Source organism: Myotis brandtii, unplaced genomic scaffold, assembly GCF_000412655.1.
Source record: "Myotis brandtii unplaced genomic scaffold, ASM41265v1 scaffold1071, whole genome shotgun sequence".
Lineage (NCBI taxonomy): Eukaryota > Metazoa > Chordata > Mammalia > Chiroptera > Vespertilionidae > Myotis > Myotis brandtii.
The window spans coordinates 1047883-1060382 of record NW_005353634.1 but is presented as its reverse complement, the minus strand read 5'-3'; the positions used below and the strand labels follow the sequence as shown (position 1 = coordinate 1060382).

The window sequence follows — 12500 nt, the reverse complement described above, 5'->3', positions numbered from 1 at the left end:
ATACATAATTTTATACTTATATAATTATTTTCTGGAATTAAAAAAGGGTAGGTTTCTTTTTCTTTTAAAATCAGGAGTTTTTAATGCACCAGCCCAACTGAGTACTAAAATTTATTATTAGTAATGCATTGAAAACCACAATTTGTTGGAGAGTTGTCCAGACTAGAAGTAAAATTATTTTAAAACCTCTCTGACCAATTTCAGTCAAGAATAGAAAAGGAATGACTCTGCAATTAATTATTTGGAATCTTTGGATTGCTTTAGATAAAGAAAGGGTACATTATTTTTAATAGAAAGTTTTCTTCTAGATAAGAACCTATTCAGATAATTTAATTACTATAGTTTATTGAGCATACATTGTGGACACTTCAGCTATTTTCTCTATTCTCATTTAGATCTAATTAGAACTAGATGACCTATTTAAATGCATATATACAAAAGTACTTATATTTAATGGAGAAAGTTTAAAATAGCCCAAGTTAGGAAGCTCTTTATTTTATTGTTGAAGACTCCAAATTGTGCCATGACTCAATCAGAACACACAACTGAGTGGAATTAATTTCATTCATTTTCCTTTCTATGGTATGACCTTCTGGGGCATTTGGTCAAGTTCTTTCATTATGTGTCTTGAGATTCCTGAGTCTATTATTACTTTCAGTATAGTAAATAGTGGTTCATTTTTCTTTCCCGGTCACTCTATCTAGTAGAAGAGTCTGGAGAGAAAGAAAGTGGGGCTTTGCTGAGTATTGTCAAGAGTAAAAAGCAAAGGAACTTATGTGGAGACAGTAAGGAAGTGGTAGCTATATGAGAAAAAAATGAATACATAGCAGAAAAGTGGAGGTAAAGCATGCAAATAATTGGATAGTTATGGATATTTGGCTCCATATCTACAAGAGAGCAGGAATAGCCCTGGCCAGGTGGCTAGGTTGGTGGTTCCATTCCCAGTCAGGGCACAGGCCCAGGTTGAGGGTTTGATCCCCAGTCAGGGTGCATGCAGGGGGCAACCGATCCATATTTCTCTCTCACATCAATGTTTCTCTCTTTGTCTTTTCCTTCCTCTTTCTAAAATTCAATAAAAGTTAAAAAAGAAAGAAAGAGAAGTAGAGCAGTCATAGAAACAAAACGACAGCTGCCCAGAATGTTGTTTAGAGGAGAAGTCAGGGTCTTAAGAATACTGCCCTATTTTTGCATTCTTTACTCTCCTCTCTTTTTTTGTGTATTTGAGTGGTTACCTCTGATGAGAATATCCTTGCTCTATTTTCAGAAAAAAGAAAAAAAAAGAGTAGTCTGGGATCACAGGAGCCTGGACTACAGATGTGGGTGTAGTTATTGAGAGCCATCACGTTTCATCTGATGCACTGGCCCCAATTCCTGAAGAATGAAATTGCTTAAGAGGACACACTTGACCTTCTGCATGCAGATCCTGTACGATCTTACAACCCTAAGTGAGGCATGAATGATTCAGAGAACTGCTGTGTGCCTACAGCCCTGAGAGGCGATGGCAGGTGCCTCTTTCTCCTTTCCTTTTCCTCTCCCCCTGCCTCCTGTTTCCCCTGACTCTCTCTCTTTCCCTCCCTTCCCTTTTCTAATTTTCCTTTCTGCCCCTTATGTACTTCTCTTCACCAACCAAATGGCTGTTTTGTGATAGAGATTTGATTTACTCTAAATATTTCATGAAACCAGCCATTTATTAAGCCCTCTCTTTTCAGTGTATTTGTCATTGTGGTAATATCCAAAAGTGAATTAGAGAGAAAAAAATGAGATCCTCCAAATCCATTCATCTCATCACCTTATCTGACACTGCAGTCTATGTCTCTTGAGTGGAATTACATTATTTAAGCATAATAATAGTTATTTGAATTTATAGATCCCCTAAAGCCATGAGTAGAAATGAACACCTATCACACCAGAGTGCATCTCTCAGCATAAAAAAGCCTTGTGAGTTAGGACATTTCAAGGCTCAATGATTTTTCCTGAGCATGTTTGGGCATGAGGTACCTACCTTTTGCATGTATATTCAATTATTTAAATGTTGAGTGTAAAATTGGGTATATATTTAATTTCCTTGAGTATATTCAGCAGCACGAAATAATTAAAAGGCTAGCAGATTTCTTTCTTTCATGATTCAAAAGAAATTGTTGCTTGAAATTATTGTTTAAATGCTGGCTAAATCTCAGATCGTTTATCATGAATGATCTAATGACTCACCCTCCTGTTGTTGAGCATGAAGTACTTCCCTTTGTAATGGATGTTTTGATGTTGTAATGGGATGTCTTTTATCCGTTCACACAATCCCTATCATATTAGTGCAGCCACTTAACATTGTGTCTTTTTCTATCTGGTATCTACATCCCCTCATATTGTGGGAGAATCTCTGTGAGTAGTCTTGGTGGAGGCAGTGTCCACCTCTCGATATGGAAATGTAAAGAGTTAGGTCCTTTCTTCCCTGACCCTGATAATACTGCATGGGAATGACCTACACTGGGCTGATTGGAGCTTCTACAAGGGTTTTCAATTTTGAATGAATAAAGAAAAGACATCTGGGAAGTTTCTTCACAGAAGTGGCAGCAAGTGGTGGCCTCCTGGCAGATTATTACACTAAACATGATCATAGTGCTCTCAGCTTCTTGTTTATTTGGAAATATTGATTTTTTAAAAAGCCTAACCATCACTAATTTCCATCAGTTGTGTGAGTCGTCAATACTTTTCTAATAATTTTGTTTTTGGTAAACAAAGTCAGATTTAGTATCTGTGGTAGATAGAAATACTGGCTTCAATTCTTAACCTCTCCTTATATTCAAACTTCTTACCATGTGGCTTTGCAGTTCTTCCCATTGACATGCACGTCCTTATATCTTGGTTTGGCCTTGGCCATGAACTTGCTTTATCCAATTGTTAGGGTAAAAGGGATAATGTGTCTGTAGTTCTGCATCAGACCTTAGGAGGCATACATTTCTACCTGCCTTCTTGTGTTTCTGTTATTGCCATGAGAAAGCTTCCCTGGGTACCTTCTTCTCCTCTGCCCATGCCTCAGAATGAATACATATGGAATAGATAGACCTCAGCCCAACCTGCAGTGAGGAGCTAAGTCTAGCTTGGCCCATGACTTCCAACAGCATCACCTAGACAAACCCAGCCTAGATTAGCTGACCATCAAAAGAACCACAGATATGTGAACAGGTCCAGCTGAGATGAACAGAACCAAATGTCTAATGCTCACCTGCCAATTTCTAAGAATACATGATTTTTGTTTTATGCCACTGAGATTTCATATTTGTGTTTTGCATCTCACAATAGCTAACTGATACATATATGTTATAGGCAATTGAAAGCATTCCAATTGATGGAATATATCAGTGTCCATAATGTGAAGGAAGCATGTGTGTGTGTGTGTGTGAGAGAGAGAGAGAGAGAGAGAGAGAGAGAGAGAGAGAGAGAGAGAGAGAGAGAGAGAGAGAGAGAGAGAGAGAGAGAGAGAGAGAGAGAGAGAGAGACTGTGATTGACCCTGACTTTAGTTCTGTGGGATAAATCATGTCCAGCCTTAGCAATCATGTTTTCCTATTCTCTTTCCTGATTGCTTGAAATGAGCAAATAACTTAGTCTTCACACCAGTGTGATATCTGGGAAGTCTTGTGTGTGTGTGTAAATGTTTTTTTTTTCCTGATAAAAGGGGATATATTGGAAGAGATGTTCTCTTCTCCTTTTCTCTTCATGCCTGGAGTTGAGGCTGTTGTCTGTGTCCACCGGGGAACACCTGAGTACAGTGGGGCCTTGACTTACAAGTTTAATTCGTTCTGAGACCGAGCTCGTTAAGGAGCTCATTAACTCAAATTACTCTGTCAACTCAATGCAAAAAATCGGCCGAGAGACAGCTGGTATCTCAAAAAATTCGTTAGTCGGGACACTCGTAAGTCAAGGCCCCACTGTATAGACAGAAAGAGTGAACCTGTGTGCATGATGTTAATGAGCCACTTAGTTAACCAACTCTGGGCTGTCCTACCTCTGAGCTCTGTGTCATTAGAGAGAATGCATTTTATTTTATTGCTGTATAAGTACCAACATTAACCAATTGTGCCACTGGAGCTCTGTACATTTTTATTTTAAGCTGATTGGGTTGGGTTTTCTTGTACTTACCACTGAAAGCATCTTGACTGATATGGGTGTGGTATGTATGTGGGTAGGAGCACGAGGAGGATGTAATGCAGGAGAAATTTGGGTGAAAAGAAGGAAATAGTTCAGGTTATCCCTAATGAAACTGTAGGCACATAGCAGCATGTGTTAAGTGGTATGTAAGCTGAGATCAGGTGGAAAATAGTTCATAGCTACCTGGATTTTCCTCTGTACCTCCAGCCACAGATATATTTGCTCTGTATGGGTCACTAGCAAATGATGACAGATACAACTTCATTGCTGATGCTTTTGTCAGCATCCATAACTAGAACATTCTGACCCATAAAACAAAGCTGCCTTTTACTTTTAGAAAGAAGTGAGTATTTGGCTCCATATCTCATCTGTAATCAGATAGCATATGTTTGAACATAACATTGACTCAATTCTGATGTTCACACTGTATCCCAGACTAATGAACTCAGAACCTCTGGGTTAGGGAAACAAGTGGGCATATTTTTAAAGCTTCTCAAATAAATTCTCTTATGCAGGCCATGTTGAGAATTATTTTAACCTCCATTCTCCTGTGAGTGAATCAAACCCCAAATAAAATGTGTAGACAAGAGGAAAAAAGGTATAGGAAAGTAAAGACTGGAGGTTTTCATTATCCACTAGAGGCCCAGTGCATGAATTCATGCACCAGTGGAGTCTCTTAGCCTGGCCTTTGGGATCAGCCGAAACTGGCTCTCCAACATTCCCTGAGGGGTTCCGGATTGTGAGAGGGTGCAGGCCAGGCCGAGGGACCCCACCAGTGCACAATCAGGTCTGGGGAGGGATGCGGGAGGGCCAGCCGGGGGGGAGGGACCGTGTTAGGGCTCCAGGGCATGTCTGGCCCATCTCACTCAGTCCTGATTGGCCGGACCCCAGCAGCAAGCTAACCTACCAGTCGGAGCATCTGCCCCCTGATCGTCAGTGCACATCATAGTGACTGGTCGACCAGTCAACTGTCTGCCCCCTGGTGGTCAGTGCACATCATAGGGAGCAGTTGAGCAGCCTTAGCATATCATTAACATATTACTCTTTGATTGGTTGAATGGATGACCAGACACTTAGCATATTAGGCTCTTATTATATAGGATTGCTATATAAAAAATAACCCCATAGTTTAGCAGCTTAGAAAAACAATAACCCTTGTTATTTCAGTTTCTATGGATCAAGAATCTGGGACAAGCTTAGTTGAGTGGTAATGGCTAAGGGCTTTCATGCAGTTGCATTCAAGTTGTTGGCCAAGGCTGTAGTCATCTGAAGGCTCTGGAGAATCTGTTTGCAAGATGGCTCATTCTCTTGGCCATTGATGGGGGTCTCAGTTCCTTGCTGGCTGTTAGCAGGAGGCATCAGTCCCTTTTCTAGTGGTTTTTGCTTTACAGCTGCATGAGTGTCCTCAAAACATATCAGCTGGCTTTCTCCAAAGTGACTAATTCAGGAAAAAGCAAGTGGAAGCCCTGATGTCTTTCATGACCTAGCCTCCGAAGTCACACACCATCATTTCCACAGTATCCTATTGGTTATACCAGTGGTCGGCAAACTGCGGCTCGCGAGCCACATGCGGCTCTTTGGCCCCTTGAGTGTGGCTCTTCCTAAGCCTTAGGAGTACCCTAATTAAGTTAATAACAATGTACCTACCTATATAGTTTAAGTTTAAAAAATTTGGCTCTCAAGAGAAATTTCAATCGTTGTACTGTTGATATTTGGCTCTGTTGACTAATGAGTTTGCCGACCACTGGTTATACAGGCCAGCCCTATTCAATGGGAGAGGGGACTACAAAGGTCTTAACACCAGGAGTTTGGAATCACTGGAGCTATCTTGATTATTACAGTGGGATAAAAATGAATACATAATCTGTCCTCATTTCAAAGGTGAATGCCTGGTAGGCTGATGATAGAAACCCAGTACTGAGGAACCTTCATCAGAATAAAATACTCTGTAGAGCGGCCCTATCGGTTTCTTGTTCACCAGACGGCTGCGTAAAGCCTTTGGGTTTTCTTAAAAGACATTATTCAAAGGTACAGTTCCCTTTAGGGAAGTCCAATTCTCATGATGCTTGAACTAATTTTGTTCAGGCTCATATCAGCTGGTACTAGCAGCTGGTGCTTAGCAAGCAAATAAATAATATGTTAACTTCATTAGTACTGATTACTCTGAAAATGAGAGAACTTATGATAACTGCCAATTGTATATAACCATAAAAGCGCCCTCTAACATTAAGAAATAAGATAGTCTGAATTACTTGAAATTGGGTATTCTCCCTCACCTTTTGCCTTTTTTGGCAAAAACAAGGCTCTTCAATGCAATCTTTAGCTCTCTGTCTTTTCTATATTCCTTCACCTCCAGAGTAATTTATTTGGTCGCAACCAGTTACCATCTATACACTGATGTTACCAAATTTCTATTTCTAGTCCAGATTTCTCCTACCAAATACCAGACTTGCATAGTCACCTGCCTTTTTACATCTACTCTTGAATGACTAATGAGAATCCCAATTTTATTTATCCGAAATAAAATTTTTTAATAATATTTTTATTGGCCCATATGGGGATCGAACCCACAACCTTGGTGCTATTAGCACCATGCTCTAACCAGCTGAGCTAACCGGCCAGTTGTCAATTTAAAAAAATTAAAACATTAATTGAATTTTCAAGTTTATTGATATAATTGACATATAACATTGTGTAAATTTAATGTGTACACTGTGATGATTTGATACACATATACATGGTGTCCCGAAAAAGGTACATATACTTAATAGCTGATAGCTTAATTGATGTTTCTGTCTTTTCAGATTTAACCTATTGGAATTAATAATTATTCAAAGTGTATATATATTTTTCGGGACATCTTGTATATTACATGTTTACCACACTAAGGTTAGTTAATATACACTTTACCTGACATAGTTATTGTTGTTTTTTGTTTTGGTTGTTATGTTGAGAACATTAAAGCTCTATTCTCATAGCAACTTTCAAGTACATATTACAGTATTTTTAACTATAGTTACTAGATTATTAGATTCATATTAGATCCCTGGAACTTACTCATCTTATAATAAAAAGTTTGTGCCAACATGTTTGGCCAACATCTCCCCATTGTCACCACCTCTCAACCCCTGGCAACTAACAGTACTCTCTATTTTTGAGTTCAATGTTTTTAGATTACACTATAAGTAATATTATATAGTATTTGTCTTTTGCTGACTTATGTCACTTAGCATAATGCCCTCAAGGTCTATCCATGTTGTTGCAAATGGCAGCATTTTTAAATGGTTTTATAATATTCCATTGTTTTTTTGGCATCTGTTGACAGATACTTAGGTTGTTTCCATGTCTTACCTATTGTGAGTAACTCTGCAATGAATATGGGAGAGCAGATATCTCTTCAAGATAGTGATTTTATCTCCTTTGGATATATACCAAACAGTGTGATTGCTGGATCATATGGTAGTTCTATTTTTAATTTTTAAAAATAGGAATTTACATACTGTAAAATCAAATTAATAAATTCTTTCCCTATGCTTGTCCTCTGCTTTCTTCTTCTTTTTTTTGAAATCTGGCAATTCCATTCTTCCAGTTGATCGGGTGAAAATTTGGAGTCATTCTTGATTCTCCCTCTTACACCTCCATTTCAGCAATCTATCTATACCCTTCGTGGTTCTTCCTTCAAAGTATCTCTAGAATCAAACTATTTCTCACTACCTCCACCACTACTATGCTGGTCTGAGGTTCCTCACATATTGTCTAGAACTTCAGTAGCATCTGAACTCATCTCTTTGCTCTAACCTACCCTTTTAACCAATTTTCCATAGAGCATTAAAAAATGGGAGACAGATATCAGTTCTCTTTCAAAATCTTCAGATGATTTCACATTTCTAAAACTCATACTCTGCCCAACATGATCTGCTCCCCATTCCTCTTCCACTTCTGCAACCTTCTGCCTTCATCTCTACCATCTCCCCTTACATGATTCTACTCCACTCCACTCCACCACAATGGCGTCTTTGATATTCTTTGCACACCAAGCATAGTCATTCACCCTTAAGGGCTTTTACTCTGCTTCTTCCCACATCTGTAATTTTCTTCCCTATGTATCTTTTTAGTTTACTTTCTTCCCTCTTTTAGATCTTAGTTTGAGCATCTTTCTAACTAGGAGGCTTTTTTAACCTCCATATGTAAAGAGTGTTTTCTTCGGCCTCATTTATCTCCTTTACCCTACTCTTATTCTTTAAACACTTTCAATGACTTGATATATATATTTACTCATTTTACTGTGACAGCCCTACTGGGGTGTAAAGCTTCATCAGACAGGACATTATCAATTGTATTTTCTGCTGTATCCGCACATAGTAGGTGCACAATAAACATGTTTTGAATTGAATTAGGTGACATTTATCTATGATGTCTCCTAAAATTTTATGTTAATATTTTAAGACTGTATTTTGGATAGCAGACACTAAAGTAAAATCCCACTTATGCCAAATATTAAAGAAGCAGTGTTACAGAAAATAAGGAGTTCTTTAATGCCTTCATCATTTAAAAAATTATCAGATTAAATCCAATTCACTTAGGGTTGATGAACAAAATTATGAATTTAAGTGACAAAATATAATAGTATGTTTAATTTGAAGAACATTATACAAATAAATTAACTTTTAACAATCTTATTAAAAATAGACTTGTCCTAAGAAACAGACCCAAAATTAGAAGCATAGTATAAGTCTGAAAGGTTTATTTAACAATAATTTGTGTCAGGAAGTACTATTAATTTTGTGCTTTAAAAAGAGGTAGAAATGAGTTAACCTATAAGAATATAAAGAAGGTTGAACATTTAAATGGGAAAATATATAAAAGTTCAACATTAATTGTATTTGAACCCAATATTGCTAAAATATACTAATCCATTCTTAAGCCTGAAAGATAAGCAAAATGACAGAATTTTAATTAATGATTTTAATTTTAGAATTATTATGTTAGCATTAGATTTCTGTCTTTAAAAAAAATCGAGGATGAAGATAGCAAAATAAAGAAAAATTGAGTGATACTGGCTTCAGATAAAATATGCTCATATTCAGACTAAAAGTGATATGAAATGCAAATTTCTTGGCAATTAAGATTAGCATATTCAGAAAACAACATATCCTGAGATTATATTCTTCATATTTTAGTACTTGAACATGTAATACATTTCAAGTATATAATTATGACATTGTCAGGTTTTTATGCATTAAAAGGAAGCCTTCATCTATTATTTAAAACTACGACTATGCAATAGTCATTTCTGTCTTCCCCTAGGAAAAGCAATATCTATTTCTTTGACTTGGTGATCAGCATTTGATGATTTACCGTTTCTTTGTGCTTTTTGAGGTCCACAGCAAATTGCAAATACCATACTTTCAGGAGAAACAGCTGGAATAAATTATAAGGAGCAGGCTGACATGCCAAGCAGCAAATAAGAAAATTAGATTAGGATTTTAAGGGCCTATCGTCAGTTAGGAGTGGATTTTCCTCCAGTCCCCATGGGAGCCCCATTCTAATCTTCAAGGCGGAATTGTTTGACGTGTTTTCTCTTGGTATTTGGATGGGAAAGTAGAACAAGCCAGACTTTAAATTAAATAGCAGAGTTCTTGTGGGATGGGTCTAATGCTCTGCGTGAGGAGTTGTTTTTATTCTCTGCTTTGGCCCTTTTTGGATGAGTTAGGCTGGTGTGTGTCCCTTAGTTCTCATTCTATAAACAGAATGCAATCTCTCATGTACAGAGTGCTGTTAATGCTATAAACACTTTCAGGAACTTATTGAAATAATTACATGAAATTTTCAAGTATTATCCTTTACTTTCAGATCTGTGTTGACTCCCTGAATGGTCTGGCTCGTTACCAGTACCCATGTAGTTGGAAAAGAACAATGTTTTAAAGAATAGTACCATGGAAGAAATTGGCTCCAAAAATCAAATTTCAGTTTTCTTTATTTTTTTTAAAATATATGTTTTATTGATTTTTTTACAGAGAGGAAGGGAGAGAAACAGAGAGTTAGAAACATAGATGGGAGAGAAACATCGATCAGCTGCCTCCTGCACACTCCCTACTGGGGATGTGCCCACAACCAAGGTACATGCCTTGACTGGAATTGAACCTGGGACCCTTGAGTCCTCAGGCCAACACTCTATCCACTGAGCCAAACCAGTTAGGGCAAATTTCAGTTTTCCTGCTCCAAAAATATTGGGAATTCTTGGCAAATTAGGTCCATGAACAAAAGCTGCTTCTAGGAAAGACAGTTTGAAACTGGCCGGAATGACATTTATATAGCCCATCTGAGAGGTTAGAAATTAAACCTGGCTCAACAATTTAAAAATTAAGTGATTTTCCCCCCCTAAATCAGGAGTGCATAGACCCAAAAGTCACTTAAGACAATTCATAAACCCACTCCCATCCTCTCTCTCCAACTATAGCTCGGGGCTGTAGGCTGAGCCCTTGGATGATGGTGGGTATAACTAAGTCAAATTGCCTTTGAGACACTTTTGGAATCAGTAAATCTTTTTGAAACCTAATTCAGTCACTAGTTAGGTTACATCAGGCAAAATGATGTCATCAGGAGCCTTATGACTTAAAATAAGTCATCAGAAGCCTTATTTCTTCATCTCTAAAATGGGGTATTTTCTCATAGAATTGTAAGATTGAGTTTAATATATAAAGCAACTTAGTAAGAAAGAAAAACTGGTAGATACTACCATTGTCATTGTGGTTAATATATATCATCCTAAATATTAACGGGGTGAGTTAATATTGGCTATACTTGTAAATTTCAGGAACTTTTATTTCTAATATCACCTTTTCTTGTTTTTGTCTGCATTGTTTTCTTTCACTAATTTCCTTAAGCGCTGTGCCTACGTTGCTTGATTTTTTTCTGATTTTCTACTAATTGCTTAGTGAATTATGCCAAGTATTGATAGCTAAGACAAAAGCTTACATAAGGTTAAAGGTTTGTATATGCTGTGCTGTGAATGATTTGGGGCATTCACAAGATGATAGTAAAGAGGCTGATGGCTGAGCCCTCCCTAACCTGGTAAGACCATTGATGATTGTATGAGGGAAGATGTCAGTAGTTCTCAACCCGGCTGCCTGTGAAAATCACCTGCCTGATCTACCCACAAAGATTCTGATTTAGTGGATCAGGTGGAGGCCCTGTCTTCAGAGGGTTTTAAAAGCTCTCCAGGTGCCTTTAATATGTAAGGAAGATCGAGACTCCCTGGGCTCTTGAAGGCAAACTTTGGTTTCTTCAGAGTAACTCTTAGCAAGACCTAAATCTCTATGAATCTCTGCATGTTTTTCATAGAGGTTAAAGGGCAGTCCCTAGCTTTTGGGAGTAAGCCTCATTCATTTTTTTCATGTTGCTTTATTTTAGTTCAACCCACACACTGGGGATTTCAAATTCAATTGTGACTTTTAAGGAACTTTTATTCCCTCTTTTACTTAAGTCTGTACGTATTATGCTTCGTAAGTGAAAGGCTCCTACCTCAAATGTGAGTTAACTGGACCCACTCACAATTAATTATCATGCTGTGGTCTAAATGGAGGCAGCCAGTATAAATGAACCCCGATCAGAGTGGACACTAGTTTGGCATCCTTTGTCTGTCTTTCTAATGCTATCTAAATTAAATTATTTTAGAAGTACGTGCTATTGCATTGCTTTTGCTCTGGTTAGTGAGATTTACTCTGCCCACAGGAGACACCACATTTAGTGATGGGTAAATCTACAGATGAAGAGAATGTGTGAACTTCCTAACAGAGAGGCACCTAGTTGCAGCCCAAGTCTTCCTGACGGTCCTGTATTGGTCTGTCTTTGCCTCTACATCTTATTCATGTTTCCCAGCCTCTCTCCTACATCCTAGCTATGTGAGAAGAGCCCTTCTTCAAGGACAAACTTGAACTCCACCTCCACCATAAACCCGTCCCATCTCTGACCAGCCCAGCCTGGGTGAGGCCTCCTTCTCCTCGTTCCTGTGTTCACCTACGTGATCCACAGTTATTGTGAGCTGCTGATTATACCTTTGTGTGCCTGCATCTTGTCTTCACAACTAGCTTTAAACTTCCAGGTTTAGGAGCAGCCTGTTACTTCAGAAGTAAGGTCCTACACTTTAAGTACTCACGTGTGTGATGGTGGTGGTGGTGAAGTAGAAATCTTGTTTGAGAAAGGAGGGAGGACGTGGGCTGGATTTCCTAGGGAAGACCCCGGAGAAGGTAGGACTTAAACAGGGATTCAGGACTGGATAGAATTTGGATTGTTGGAGGGGAGAGCCTTCTACAAAGTGCTATTTTTGCTTCAGGTTTGATTATTCTGTATGTGT

The 12500-nt window shown here is 38.2% G+C and overlaps 1 non-coding gene across 1 annotated transcript; it reads right to left on the bottom strand.

Annotated features, from left to right (window-relative positions):
• Window positions 1-6690: 6690 nt before the first annotated feature.
• Window positions 6691-6764, bottom strand: TRNAI-AAU. Its single transcript has one exon. It is a non-coding gene; the product is annotated as a tRNA-Ile (tRNA).
• Between the last annotated feature and the right edge of the window lie 5736 nt (window positions 6765-12500).